Here is a 16,172-nt window from a genome sequence, read left to right on the forward strand (position 1 = left end):
AGCATTGAGTAAGGGGGGTAAATACAAAACTATTTGCAAGAGCATTAAAGTAACATCAAAGGTTAAAGACGATGTTGTACCGAGAAGAAATAGTACATAAATCGCTATGTGCATTAATACAGGTGATGCAAGCATACAAACACGCGGTAATACACACAAAAAGAAAACAAAGCTTTCAACAATTTCATTTTTAAAATATAAAAATGGCGCTCAAACAGAAAACGGAACAGCCAAGAAAAAAGCAAACAAAATCAAAAACAAAAAAACAAGGCACACAATGAACAAGATTGCAAATGTTGTGTTGTTCGTCATTAACATGAAACATGTCGAGACACATGTTCCCGAAACCTAGTACTGTCAGCTATGAAAGCAATGGTATCTGGAAGGTCATTCCACATAGAAATTGCCCAAGGCAGAGCTGATAAATTTAATGCACGCGTGTTGCCATAAATGCGGGAAAAGCTAAACAGATTATGAAGTCGTATCGACATGCGCACTGGTGTTACTAGTGGTACTGGTGAAAGCCTACTATTATGAACATATTTATGAAAGAAGCAGAGGAGGCACGTCCTTCCTTTTCATATATCCATTGTGAGCAAAATCGCGTTCCATATAAACAGTTTTAAATGCATGTAATTTTTACCAGAATTATACAAGGGTTCGATATAGGCAATAATTCGATATATCCGAGTTCGATATAAGCGGGCTTTACTGTATATGCTTCAGGAGCACTGAAGGCCAGTGAAGAGAGAGACACTACCAGCGAGGTTTTTTGATAGCCTTAGCCCAGCAGAGCCAAAGGCCCTTAACATGTGAGCGTGAAAGGTTGAGGCTGGGGTAGTTGGTCTGTTTGAGCGAGAAGGTGTCAGTGTCAGTGTTTCAAAGTGAACATGCTTATTCTCTGTTGTCTGAGCCGGACTGAAGATTTTTGCTTTCTGCGAAGAGAGAAAGGGCGATAGAGAGAGTGAAGATTTTTTATACGGAAGAAATAGTTCGGGTTCAGGAAAAGGGGGTAAAGAGGTCGTAAGGAGCTCCTAAGGGTGGAACCTGAAGTCTAGGGCGCCAGATGCAGCAACTTCTTCGCTTGCCCTCCCGTCAGCCCACGCTGATCTTGATGTAACAAGCTCGTCAAAGCTGCCTCCCACGTCTCGATAGAAGTGGAATCTGTAATGTTTGAGTTCTGTTTTTGGTATACCCTTGGACGTGGCTAGGTGTCCTAGAATGGGGTGAATATTTCCCCGAATTTAGCAAAATTTTAAGTAAATGTGCAATGTTCCCACCGAAAATATTCGCCCGAAAAAAATTTTTGTATACTTGTGTTGGTTTTTTCTCCACAGAGCTTGCGATTCCTCGGCACTGAGAGCTCCAAAAACAAGAGAAAAGATCGTGTATCTAGGCGTAAGATGAGGAGATAAAGGCGTTTTTCGTGGAGGGAAGTGCGGTCGTCGTGATCGCAAGGAGCACATGATGCGAGCACAGGAGGCCAGTGCCTCGTTCTATTGAAGACCCATGTGTCCTATTTTCCAGGTGACGTTACTAACTTTTTGTATTTTGAAAAGGAGTATCTGACCAAAGGGTTTAAGTATTCTTCCCGCAGAAAACAGACCAATGTCCTTTGACAGTCTGTAATGATAACTACGATTCTATTCGATACTTCCGCTAATATGCATTGCCAAGAGGATGTGTCCAACTTGGGTAAATTTGTCATACGGTAGGGTGGTGGTGGTGGTTTAACTGGTTTATTGGGTGGAGAGGTTGGAAGCGGATCTGGTCTCAGCTACTCCATTTCACAAATAAAGTGTCATAAACCTGGCTATACTATTCCACTGTGCACCACACTTTCGTGAGTACTAAAAGTTGTCTGTGAAATGTCCTCCTGGGTTGGTGGTAACTGAGTCACGACAAAAATCTAATATGTCAGCTAATACTTTGTAACTATTCCTGTTGAGGTAAAAAACACATTCAGGGCACGAACAACATTATTTTGAAGCCCCGCATCAGGCCATGGTCCTAGTAAAGATTCTAAACACACCACACGACGGTTCTCTAGTGGGAGTTTGTGTAAAAGTTCATGTCTTTGCCGTGAGTATAATGGGCAGTCTAGCATCACGTGGGAAACATCTTCCTCGGGCGCTCCACGTGCGCAGGATGGTGAGGTTGCACAGTGAATTTGGTACAAAAACGACTTTGTATAAGCCACCCCGAGTCGCAAACGGTGAAACAGAGTTTCTACATTTCGTGACAGCTCCACATACACAAGGAACTCTAAGGCTGGGTCTATTACATACAGCAATGACCGCTTCGTGTCTTCATCAAACCACGCCTCTGCAGACCGTTGCTCACTTAGTTTCCGTATGATGCTTCTTATATCATCAGCGAGGAGAGGAACGGTGAGCTCGTCGCCGTCGTCGTGCCCCTGTCCGCAACATCGGCTCATGATCAGTGGCTCAATGAGTCTTATCGTTTCTTCTTTCTTTCATGCTTTTCTCTGGGTTAGACATTTCGTAATCTGGGAGATTGGCCTGCGCTGCCCGAGTCTATTTTGTGCCTCCGAATGTTGTTATTTCATCCCTCCTTTGAGTAATCGTCATCCCCATCTTCTAGACCCTTAAACTCTGGCTGTCCACTCTGCCACCCTGGTGGTCCAACGGTTGTCAGTTCGCCTTAAGGTTAAGATTTCGAGTTTTAGGACTGCTTTATATGCTATCCTGATTTTTGATTTTCTTCGGTGCGGGTACATTTATTCGTACGGTAGGGTCTGCAATATCGGCTCATGATCAGTGGCTCAATGAGTCTTATCACTTTTCTTTGTTTACAGCTTTTTTTTGGGTTAGGCGTTTCTTAATCTGGAACATTGGCCTGGGGTTCCCGAGTCTATTTTGTGCCTCCGGTTGTTGTTATTTCATACCTCCTTTGAGTAATCGTCATCCCCTTCTACTAGAACCTTGAACTCTGGCTGTCCCCTCTGCCACCCTGGTGGTCCATCAATTGTCAGTTCGTCTTACTCTTAAGATTTTGAGGTTGAGGACTGCCTTATATGCAGTCCTGATTTTTTATTTTCTTGGGTGCGAGTAAATTGGTCGTACGGTAGGGTTTGCAACATCGGCTCATGATCAGTGGCTCAATGGGTTTTATCATTTTTATTGTTTACTGCTTTTATCTGGGTTAGGCATTTCTTAATCTGGAACAATGGCCTGCGCTGCCCGAGTCTATTTTGTACCGCCGAATGTTGTTATTTCATCCCTCCTTTGAGTAATCGTCATTCCCATCTTCTAGACCCTTAAACTCTTGCTGTCCACTCTGCCACCCTGGTGGACCATCGGTTGTCAGTTCGTCTTACTCTTAAGATTTCGAGGTTGAGGACTGCCTTGTATGCTATCCTGATTATTTATTTCCTTTGGTGCGGGTAAATTTGTCGTATGGTAGGGTCTGCAACATCGGCTCATGATCAATGGTTTAATGAGTCTTATCCTTTCTCCTTTCTTTCTGCTTTTCTCTGGGATAGGCGTTTCGTAATCTGGGACATTGGCCTCGCTGCCCGAGTCTATTTTGTGCCTACGAATGTTATTTCATCCCTCCTTTGACAAATCGGGATCCCCTTCTTCTAAAACCTTGAACTCTGGCTGTCCACTCTGCCACCCTGGTCGTCCACCGGTTGTCAGTTCGTCTTACGGTTATGATTTCGATGTTGAAGACTGCCTTATATGCTGCCATGATTTTTATTTTCTTCGTTGCGGGTAAATTTGTCGTACGGTAGGGTTTGCAACATCGGCTCACGATCAGTGGTTCAATGAGTTTTATCATTTTTTTTCTTTCCTGCTTTTCTATCAGTCAGGAGTTTCTTAAAAGGAGACATTGGCCTGCGCTGCCCGAGTCTATTTTTTGCCTCCGAATGTGGTTATTTCATCCCTCCTTTGGGTAATCGTCTTCCCCTTCTTCTAGAACCTTGAACTCTGGCTGTCCACTCTGCCACCCTGGTGGTCTACCGTTTGTCAATTCGTCTTACTCTTAAGATTTCGAGGTTGAGTTCTGCCTTGTATGCTGTCCTGATTATTTATTTCCTTTGGTGCGGGTAAATTTGTCGTATGGTAGGGTCTGCAACATCGGCTCATGATCACTTGCTCAATGAGTCTTATCGTTTCTTCTTTCATTCATGCTTTTCTCTGGGTTGGGCGTTTCTTATTCTGGGACATTGGCCTGCGCTGCCCGAGTCTCTTTTGTGCCCCCGAATGTTGTTATTTTATCCCTCCTTTGAGTAATCGTCATCCCCTTCTTCTAGAACGTTGAACTCTGGCGGTCCACTCTGCCACCCTGGCGGTCCACCGGTGGTCAGCTCGTCTTACTCTTAAGATTTCGAAGTTGAGGACTGCCTTATATGCAGTTCTGATTTTTGATTTTCTTGGGTGCAGCTAAATTTGTCGTATGGTAGGGTCTGCAACATCGGCTCATGATCAGTGGCACAATGAGTCTTATCATTTTTTTTTGTTTACTGCTTTTATCTTGGTTAGGCATTTCTTAATCTGGAACAATGGCCTGCGCTTCCCGAGTCTATTTTGTGCCTCCGAATGTTGTTATTTAATCCCTCCTTTGAGTAATCGTCATCCCCATCTTCTAGACCCTTAAACTCTTGCTGTCCACTCTGCCACCCTGGTGGACCACCGGTTGTCAGTTCGTCTTACTCTTAAGATTTCGAGGTTGAGGACTGCCTTAAATGCAATTCTGATTTTTGATTTTCTTGGGCGCGGATAAATTTGTCGTATGGTAGGGTCTGCAACATCGGCTCATGATCAGTGGCACAATGAGTCTTATCATTTTTTTGTTTACTGCTTTTATCTGGGTTAGGCATTTCTTAATCTGGAACAATGGCCTGCGCTTCCCGAGTCTATTTTGTGCCTCCGAATGTTGTTATTTAATCCCTCCTTTGAGTAATCGTCATCCCCTTCTTCTAGAACCTTGAACTCTGGCTGTCCACTCTGCCACCCTGGTGGACCACCGGTTGTGAGTTCGTCTTACTCTTAAGATTTCGAGGTTGAGGACTGCCTTATATGCAGTTCTGATTTTGATTTTCTTGGGTGCGGCTAAATTTGTCGTATGGTAGGGTCTGCAACATCGGCTCATGATCAGTGGCACAATGAGTCTTATCATTTTTTTTGTTTACTGCTTTTATCTGAGTTAGGCATTTCTTAATCTGGAACAATGGCCTGCGCTTCCCGAGTCTATTTTGTACCTCCGAATGTTGTTATTTCATCCCTCCTTTGAGTAATCGTCATCCCCATCTTCTAGACCCTTAAACTCTTGCTGTCCACTCTGCCACCCTGGTAGACCACCGGTTGTCAGTTCGTCTTACTCTTAAGATTTCGAGGTTGAGGACTGCCTTGTATGCTGTCCTGATTATTTATTTCCTTTGGTGCGGGTAAATTTGTCGTATGGTAGGGTCTGCAACATCGTCTCATGATCAATGGTTTAATGAGTCTTATCCTTTCTCCTTTCTTTCTGCTTTTCTCTGGGGTAGGCGTTTCGTAATCTGGGACATTGGCCTCGCTGCCCGAGTCTATTTTGTGCCTACGAATGTTATTTCATCCCTCCTTTGACAAATCGGGATCCCCTTCTTCTAAAACCTTGAACTCTGGCTGTCCACTCTGCCACCCTGGTCGTCCACCGGTTGTCAGTTCGTCTTACGGTTATGATTTCGATGTTGAAGACTGCCTTATATGCTGCCATGATTTTTATTTTCTTCGGTGCGGGTAAATTTGTCGTACGGTAGGGTTTGCAACACCGGCTCACGATCAGTGGCTCAATGAGTTTTATCATTTTTTTTCTTTCCTGCTTTTCTATCAGTCAGGAGTTTCTTAAAAGGAGACATTGGCCTGCGCTGCCCGAGTCTATTTTTTGCCTCCGAATGTGGTTATTTCAACCCTCCCTTGGGTAATCGTCTTCCCCTTCTTCTAGAACCTTGAACTCTGGCTGTCCACTCTGCCACCCTGGTGGTCTACCGTTTGTCAATTCGTCTTACTCTTAAGATTTCGAGGTTGAGGACTGCCTTGTATGCTGTCCTGATTATTTATTTCTTTTGGTGCGGGTAAATTTGTCGTATGGTAGGGTCTGCAACATCGGCTCATGATCACTTGCTCAATGAGTCTTATCGTTTCTTCTTTCATTCATGCTTTTCTCTGGGTTGGGCGTTTCTTATTCTGGGACATTGGCCTGCGCTGCCCGAGTCTCTTTTGTGCCCCCGAATGTTGTTATTTTATCCCTCCTTTGAGTAATCGTCATCCCCTTCTTCTCGAACGTTGAACTCTGGCGGTCCACTCTGCCACCCTGGCGGTCCACCGGTGGTCAGCTCGTCTTACTCTTAAGATTTCGAAGTTGAGGACTGCCTTATATGCAGTTCTGATTTTTGATTTTCTTGGGTGCGGCTAAATTTGTCGTATGGTAGGGTCTGCAACATCGGCTCATGATCAGTGGCACAATGAGTCTTATCATTTTTTTTGTTTACTGCTTTTTTCTTGGTTAGGCATTTCTTAATCTGGAACAATGGCCTGCGCTTCCCGAGTCTATTTTGTGCCTCCGAATGTTGTTATTTAATCCCTCCTTTGAGTAATCGTCATCCCCATCTTCTAGACCCTTAAACTCTTGCTGTCCACTCTGCCACCCTGGTGGACCACCGGTTGTCAGTTCGTCTTACTCTTAAGATTTCGAGGTTGAGGACTGCCTTATATGCAATTCTGATTTTTGATTTTCTTGGGTGCGGCTAAATTTGTCGTATGGTAGGGTCTGCAACATCGGCTCATGATCACTTGCTCAATGAGTCTTATCGTTTCTTCTTTCATTCATGCTTTTCTCTGGGTTGGGCGTTTCTTATTCTGGGACATTGGCCTGCGCTGCCCGAGTCTCTTTTGTGCCCCCCGAATGTTGTTATTTTATCCCTCCTTTGAGTAATCGTCATCCCCTTCTTCTAGAACGTTGAACTCTGGCGGTCCACTCTGCCACCCTGGCGGTCCACCGGTTGTCAGTTCGTCTTACTCTTAAGATTTCGAGGTTGAGGACTGCCTTATATGCAATTCTGATTTTTGATTTTCTTGGGCGCGGCTAAATTTGTCGTATGGTAGGGTCTGCAACATCGGCTCATGATCAGTGGCACAATGAGTCTTATCATTTTTTTGTTTACTGCTTTTATCTGGGTTAGGCATTTCTTAATCTGGAACAATGGCCTGCGCTTCCCGAGTCTATTTTGTGCCTCCGAATGTTGTTATTTAATCCCTCCTTTGAGTAATCGTCATCCCCTTCTTCTAGAACCTTGAACTCTGGCTGTCCACTCTGCCACCCTGGTGGTCCAAGTGTTGTCAGTTCGTCTTACTCTTAAGATTTCGAGGTTGAGGGCTGCCTTATATACAGTTCTGATTTTTGATTTTCTTGGGTGCGGGTAAATTTGTCGTACGGTAGGGTCTGCAACATCGGATCATGAACAGTGGCACAATGAGTCTTATCATTTTTATTGTTTACTGCTTTTATCTGGGTTAGGCATTTCTTAATCTGGAAAAATGGCCTGTGCTGCCCGAGTCTATTTTGTACCGCCGAATGTTGTTATTTCATCCCTCCTTTGAGTAATCGTCATCCCCATCTTCTAGACCCTTAAACTCTTGCTGTCCACTCTGCCACCCTGGTAGACCACCAGTTGTCAGTTCGTCCTACTCTTAAGATTTCGAGGTTGAGGACTGCCTTATATGCAATTCTGATTTTTGATTTTCTTGGGTGCGGCTAAATTTGTCGTATGGTAGGGTCTGCAACATCGGCTCATGATCAGTGGCACAATGAGTCTTATCATTTTTTTGTTTACTGCTTTTATCTGGGTTAGGCATTTCTTAATCTGGAACAATGGCCTGCGCTTCCCGAGTCTATTTTGTGCCTCCGAATGTTGTTATTTAATCCCTCCTTTGAGTAATCGTCATCCCCATCTTCTAGACCCTTAAACTCTTGCTGTCCACTCTGCCACCCTGGTGGACCACCGGTTGTCAGTTCGTCTTACTCTTAAGATTTCGAGGTTGAGGACTGCCTTATATGCAATTCTGATTTTTGATTTTCTTGGGTGCGGCTAAATTTGTCGTATGGTAGGGTCTGCAACATCGGCTCATGATCACTTGCTCAATGAGTCTTATCGTTTCTTCTTTCATTCATGCTTTTCTCTGGGTTGGGCGTTTCTTATTCTGGGACATTGGCCTGCGCTGCCCGAGTCTCTTTTGTGCCCCCCGAATGTTGTTATTTTATCCCTCCTTTGAGTAATCGTCATCCCCTTCTTCTAGAACGTTGAACTCTGGCGGTCCACTCTGCCACCCTGGCGGTCCACCGGTTGTCAGTTCGTCTTACTCTTAAGATTTCGAGGTTGAGGACTGCCTTATATGCAATTCTGATTTTTGATTTTCTTGGGCGCGGCTAAATTTGTCGTATGGTAGGGTCTGCAACATCGGCTCATGATCAGTGGCACAATGAGTCTTATCATTTTTTTGTTTACTGCTTTTATCTGGGTTAGGCATTTCTTAATCTGGAACAATGGCCTGCGCTTCCCGAGTCTATTTTGTGCCTCCGAATGTTGTTATTTAATCCCTCCTTTGAGTAATCGTCATCCCCTTCTTCTAGAACCTTGAACTCTGGCTGTCCACTCTGCCACCCTGGTGGTCCAAGTGTTGTCAGTTCGACTTACTCTTAAGATTTCGAGGTTGAGGGCTGCCTTATATACAGTTCTGATTTTTGATTTTCTTGGGTGCGGGTAAATTTGTCGTACGGTAGGGTCTGCAACATCGGATCATGAACAGTGGCACAATGAGTCTTATCATTTTTATTGTTTACTGCTTTTATCTGGGTTAGGCATTTCTTAATCTGGAACAATGGCCTGTGCTGCCCGAGTCTATTTTGTACCGCCGAATGTTGTTATTTCATCCCTCCTTTGAGTAATCGTCATCCCCATCTTCTAGACCCTTAAACTCTTGCTGTCCACTCTGCCACCCTGGTAGACCACCAGTTGTCAGTTCGTCCTACTCTTAAGATTTCGAGGTTGAGGACTGCCTTATATGCAATTCTGATTTTTGATTTTCTTGGGTGCGGCTAAATTTGTCGTATGGTAGGGTCTGCAACATCGGCTCATGATCAGTGGCACAATGAGTCTTATCATTTTTTTGTTTACTGCTTTTATCTGGGTTAGGCATTTCTTAATCTGGAACAATGGCCTGCGCTTCCCGAGTCTATTTTGTGCCTCCGAATGTTGTTATTTAATCCCTCCTTTGAGTAATCGTCATCCCCATCTTCTAGACCCTTAAACTCTTGCTGTCCACTCTGCCACCCTGGTGGACCACCGGTTGTCAGTTCGTCTTACTCTTAAGATTTCGAGGTTGAGGACTGCCTTATATGCAATTCTGATTTTTGATTTTCTTGGGTGCGGCTAAATTTGTCGTATGGTAGGGTCTGCAACATCGGCTCATGATCACTTGCTCAATGAGTCTTATTGTTTCTTCTTTCATTCATGCTTTTCTCTGGGTTGGGCGTTTCTTATTCTGGGACATTGGCCTGCGCTGCCCGAGTCTCTTTTGTGCCTCCCGAATGTTGTTATTTTATCCCTCCTTTGAGTAATCGTCATCCCCTTCTTCTAGAACGTTGAACTCTGGCGGTCCACTCTGCCACCCTGGCGGTCCACCGGTTGTCAGTTCGTCTTACTCTTAAGATTTCGAGGTTGAGGGCTGCCTTATATACAGTTCTGATTTTTGATTTTCTTGCGTGCGGGTAAATTTGTCGTAGGGTAGGGTCTGCAACATCGGATCATGAACAGTGGCACAATGAGACTTATCATTTTTATTGTTTGCTGCTTTTATCTGGGTTAGGCATTTCTTAATCTGGAACAATGGCCTGCGCTGCCCGAGTCTATTTTGTACTGCCGAATGTTGTTATTTCATCCCTCCTTTGAGTAATCGTCATCCCCATCTTCTAGACCCTTAAACTCTTGCTGTCCACTCTGCCACCCTGGTAGACCACCGGTTGTCAGTTCGTCTTACTCTTAAGATTTCGAGGTTGAGGACTGCCTTGTATGCTGTCCTGATTATTTATTTCCTTTGGTGCGGGTAAATTTGTCGTATGGTAGGGTCTGCAACATCGTCTCATGATCAATGGTTTAATGAGTCTTATCCTTTCTCCTTTCTTTCTGCTTTTCTCTGGGGTAGGCGTTTCGTAATCTGGGACATTGGCCTCGCTGCCCGAGTCTATTTTGTGCCTACGAATGTTATTTCATCCCTCCTTTGACAAATCGGGATCCCCTTCTTCTAAAACCTTGAACTCTGGCTGTCCACTCTGCCACCCTGGTCGTCCACCGGTTGTCAGTTCGTCTTACGGTTATGATTTCGATGTTGAAGACTGCCTTATATGCTGCCATGATTTTTATTTTCTTCGGTGCGGGTAAATTTGTCGTACGGTAGGGTTTGCAACACCGGCTCACGATCAGTGGCTCAATGAGTTTTATCATTTTTTTTCTTTCCTGCTTTTCTATCAGTCAGGAGTTTCTTAAAAGGAGACATTGGCCTGCGCTGCCCGAGTCTATTTTTTGCCTCCGAATGTGGTTATTTCAACCCTCCCTTGGGTAATCGTCTTCCCCTTCTTCTAGAACCTTGAACTCTGGCTGTCCACTCTGCCACCCTGGTGGTCTACCGTTTGTCAATTCGTCTTACTCTTAAGATTTCGAGGTTGAGGACTGCCTTGTATGCTGTCCTGATTATTTATTTCTTTTGGTGCGGGTAAATTTGTCGTATGGTAGGGTCTGCAACATCGGCTCATGATCACTTGCTCAATGAGTCTTATCGTTTCTTCTTTCATTCATGCTTTTCTCTGGGTTGGGCGTTTCTTATTCTGGGACATTGGCCTGCGCTGCCCGAGTCTCTTTTGTGCCCCCGAATGTTGTTATTTTATCCCTCCTTTGAGTAATCGTCATCCCCTTCTTCTCGAACGTTGAACTCTGGCGGTCCACTCTGCCACCCTGGCGGTCCACCGGTGGTCAGCTCGTCTTACTCTTAAGATTTCGAAGTTGAGGACTGCCTTATATGCAGTTCTGATTTTTGATTTTCTTGGGTGCGGCTAAATTTGTCGTATGGTAGGGTCTGCAACATCGGCTCATGATCAGTGGCACAATGAGTCTTATCATTTTTTTTGTTTACTGCTTTTTTCTTGGTTAGGCATTTCTTAATCTGGAACAATGGCCTGCGCTTCCCGAGTCTATTTTGTGCCTCCGAATGTTGTTATTTAATCCCTCCTTTGAGTAATCGTCATCCCCATCTTCTAGACCCTTAAACTCTTGCTGTCCACTCTGCCACCCTGGTGGACCACCGGTTGTCAGTTCGTCTTACTCTTAAGATTTCGAGGTTGAGGACTGCCTTATATGCAATTCTGATTTTTGATTTTCTTGGGTGCGGCTAAATTTGTCGTATGGTAGGGTCTGCAACATCGGCTCATGATCACTTGCTCAATGAGTCTTATCGTTTCTTCTTTCATTCATGCTTTTCTCTGGGTTGGGCGTTTCTTATTCTGGGACATTGGCCTGCGCTGCCCGAGTCTCTTTTGTGCCCCCCGAATGTTGTTATTTTATCCCTCCTTTGAGTAATCGTCATCCCCTTCTTCTAGAACGTTGAACTCTGGCGGTCCACTCTGCCACCCTGGCGGTCCACCGGTTGTCAGTTCGTCTTACTCTTAAGATTTCGAGGTTGAGGACTGCCTTATATGCAATTCTGATTTTTGATTTTCTTGGGCGCGGCTAAATTTGTCGTATGGTAGGGTCTGCAACATCGGCTCATGATCAGTGGCACAATGAGTCTTATCATTTTTTTGTTTACTGCTTTTATCTGGGTTAGGCATTTCTTAATCTGGAACAATGGCCTGCGCTTCCCGAGTCTATTTTGTGCCTCCGAATGTTGTTATTTAATCCCTCCTTTGAGTAATCGTCATCCCCTTCTTCTAGAACCTTGAACTCTGGCTGTCCACTCTGCCACCCTGGTGGTCCAAGTGTTGTCAGTTCGTCTTACTCTTAAGATTTCGAGGTTGAGGGCTGCCTTATATACAGTTCTGATTTTTGATTTTCTTGGGTGCGGGTAAATTTGTCGTACGGTAGGGTCTGCAACATCGGATCATGAACAGTGGCACAATGAGTCTTATCATTTTTATTGTTTACTGCTTTTATCTGGGTTAGGCATTTCTTAATCTGGAAAAATGGCCTGTGCTGCCCGAGTCTATTTTGTACCGCCGAATGTTGTTATTTCATCCCTCCTTTGAGTAATCGTCATCCCCATCTTCTAGACCCTTAAACTCTTGCTGTCCACTCTGCCACCCTGGTAGACCACCAGTTGTCAGTTCGTCCTACTCTTAAGATTTCGAGGTTGAGGACTGCCTTATATGCAATTCTGATTTTTGATTTTCTTGGGTGCGGCTAAATTTGTCGTATGGTAGGGTCTGCAACATCGGCTCATGATCAGTGGCACAATGAGTCTTATCATTTTTTTGTTTACTGCTTTTATCTGGGTTAGGCATTTCTTAATCTGGAACAATGGCCTGCGCTTCCCGAGTCTATTTTGTGCCTCCGAATGTTGTTATTTAATCCCTCCTTTGAGTAATCGTCATCCCCATCTTCTAGACCCTTAAACTCTTGCTGTCCACTCTGCCACCCTGGTGGACCACCGGTTGTCAGTTCGTCTTACTCTTAAGATTTCGAGGTTGAGGACTGCCTTATATGCAATTCTGATTTTTGATTTTCTTGGGTGCGGCTAAATTTGTCGTATGGTAGGGTCTGCAACATCGGCTCATGATCACTTGCTCAATGAGTCTTATCGTTTCTTCTTTCATTCATGCTTTTCTCTGGGTTGGGCGTTTCTTATTCTGGGACATTGGCCTGCGCTGCCCGAGTCTCTTTTGTGCCCCCCGAATGTTGTTATTTTATCCCTCCTTTGAGTAATCGTCATCCCCTTCTTCTAGAACGTTGAACTCTGGCGGTCCACTCTGCCACCCTGGCGGTCCACCGGTTGTCAGTTCGTCTTACTCTTAAGATTTCGAGGTTGAGGACTGCCTTATATGCAATTCTGATTTTTGATTTTCTTGGGCGCGGCTAAATTTGTCGTATGGTAGGGTCTGCAACATCGGCTCATGATCAGTGGCACAATGAGTCTTATCATTTTTTTGTTTACTGCTTTTATCTGGGTTAGGCATTTCTTAATCTGGAACAATGGCCTGCGCTTCCCGAGTCTATTTTGTGCCTCCGAATGTTGTTATTTAATCCCTCCTTTGAGTAATCGTCATCCCCTTCTTCTAGAACCTTGAACTCTGGCTGTCCACTCTGCCACCCTGGTGGTCCAAGTGTTGTCAGTTCGACTTACTCTTAAGATTTCGAGGTTGAGGGCTGCCTTATATACAGTTCTGATTTTTGATTTTCTTGGGTGCGGGTAAATTTGTCGTACGGTAGGGTCTGCAACATCGGATCATGAACAGTGGCACAATGAGTCTTATCATTTTTATTGTTTACTGCTTTTATCTGGGTTAGGCATTTCTTAATCTGGAACAATGGCCTGTGCTGCCCGAGTCTATTTTGTACCGCCGAATGTTGTTATTTCATCCCTCCTTTGAGTAATCGTCATCCCCATCTTCTAGACCCTTAAACTCTTGCTGTCCACTCTGCCACCCTGGTAGACCACCAGTTGTCAGTTCGTCCTACTCTTAAGATTTCGAGGTTGAGGACTGCCTTATATGCAATTCTGATTTTTGATTTTCTTGGGTGCGGCTAAATTTGTCGTATGGTAGGGTCTGCAACATCGGCTCATGATCAGTGGCACAATGAGTCTTATCATTTTTTTGTTTACTGCTTTTATCTGGGTTAGGCATTTCTTAATCTGGAACAATGGCCTGCGCTTCCCGAGTCTATTTTGTGCCTCCGAATGTTGTTATTTAATCCCTCCTTTGAGTAATCGTCATCCCCATCTTCTAGACCCTTAAACTCTTGCTGTCCACTCTGCCACCCTGGTGGACCACCGGTTGTCAGTTCGTCTTACTCTTAAGATTTCGAGGTTGAGGACTGCCTTATATGCAATTCTGATTTTTGATTTTCTTGGGTGCGGCTAAATTTGTCGTATGGTAGGGTCTGCAACATCGGCTCATGATCACTTGCTCAATGAGTCTTATTGTTTCTTCTTTCATTCATGCTTTTCTCTGGGTTGGGCGTTTCTTATTCTGGGACATTGGCCTGCGCTGCCCGAGTCTCTTTTGTGCCCCCCGAATGTTGTTATTTTATCCCTCCTTTGAGTAATCGTCATCCCCTTCTTCTAGAACGTTGAACTCTGGCGGTCCACTCTGCCACCCTGGCGGTCCACCGGTTGTCAGTTCGTCTTACTCTTAAGATTTCGAGGTTGAGGACTGCCTTATATGCAGTTCTGATTTTTGATTTTCTTGGGTGCGGCTAAATTTGTCGTATGGTAGGGTCTGCAACATCGGCTCATGATCAGTGGCACAATGAGCTTTATCATTTTTTTTGTTTACTGCTTTTATCTTGGTTAGGCATTTCTTAATCTGGAACAAAGGCCTGCGCTTCCCGAGTATTTTGTGCCTCCGAATGTTGTTATTTAATCCCTCTTTTGAGTAATCGTCATCCCCATCTTCTAGACCCTTAAACTCTTGCTGTCCACTCTGCCACCCTGGTGGACCACCGGTTGTCAGTTCGTCTTACTCTTAAGATTTCGAGGTTGAGGACTGCCTTATATGCAATTCTGATTTTTGATTTTCTTGGGCGCGGCTAAATTTGTCGTATGGTAGGGTCTGCAACATCGGCTCATGATCAGTGGCACAATGAGTCTTATCATTTTTTGTTTACTGCTTTTATCTGGGTTAGGCATTTCTTAATCTGGAACAATGGCCTGCGCTTCCCGAGTCTATTTTGTGCCTCCGATTGTTGTTATTTAATCCCTCCTTTGAGTAATCGTCATCCCCTTCTTCTAGAACCTTGAACTCTGGCTGTCCACTCTGCCACCCTGGTGGACCACCGGTTGTCAGTTCGTCTTACTCTTAAGATTTCGAGGTTGAGGACTGCCTTATATGCAGTTCTGATTTTTGATTTTCTTGGGTGCGGCTAAATTTGTCGTATGGTAGGGTCTGCAACATCGGCTCATGATCAGTGGCACAATGAGTCTTATCATTTTTTTTGTTTACTGCTTTTATCTGGGTTAGGCATTTCTTAATCTGGAACAATGGCCTGCGCTTCCCGAGTCTATTTTGTACCTCCGAATGTTGTTATTTCATCCCTCCTTTGAGTAACCGTCATCCCCTTCTTCTAGAACCTTGAACTCTGCTGTCCACTCTGCCACCCTGGTGGTCCACCGGTTGTCAGTTCGTCTTACTCTTAAGATTTCGAGGTTGAGGGCTGCCTTATATACAGTTCTGATTTTTGATTTTCTTGGGTTCGGGTAAATTTGTCGTACGGTAGGGTCTGCAACATCGGATCATGAACAGTGGCACAATGAGTCGTATCATTTTTATTGTTTACTGCTTTTATCTGGGTTAGGCATTTCTTAATCTGGAACAATGGCCTGCGCTGCCCGAGTCTATTTTGTACCGCCGAATGTTGTTATTTCATCCCTCCTTTGAGTAATCGTCATCCCCATCTTCTAGAACCTTAAACTCTTGCTGTCCACTCTGCCACCCTGGTAGACCACCGGTTGTCAGTTCGTCCTACTCTTAAGATTTCGAGGTTGAGGACTGCCTTATATGCAATTCTGATTTTTGATTTTCTTGGGTGCGGCTAAATTTGTCGTATGATAGGGTCTGCAACATCGGCTCATGATCAGTGGCACAATGAGTCTTATCATTTTTTTGTTTACTGCTTTTATCTGGGTTAGGCATTTCTTAATCTGGAACAATGGCCTGCGCTTCCCGAGTCTATTTTGTGCCTCCGAATGTTGTTATTTAATCCCTCCTTTAAGTAATCGTCATCCCCATCTTCTAGACCCTTAAACTCTTGCTGTCCACTCTGCCACCCTGGTGGACCACCGGTTGTCAGTTCGTCTTACTCTTAACATTTCGAGGTTGAGGACTGCCTTATATGCAATTCTGATTTTTGATTTTCTTGGGTGCGGCTAAATTTGTCGTATGGTAGGGTCTGCAACATCGGCTCA

This window comes from Haemaphysalis longicornis, unplaced genomic scaffold, assembly GCF_048455015.1.
Source record: "Haemaphysalis longicornis isolate Haplotype H1 unplaced genomic scaffold, Haemaphysalis longicornis Haplotype H1 scaffold_1, whole genome shotgun sequence".
NCBI lineage: Eukaryota > Metazoa > Arthropoda > Arachnida > Ixodida > Ixodidae > Haemaphysalis > Haemaphysalis longicornis.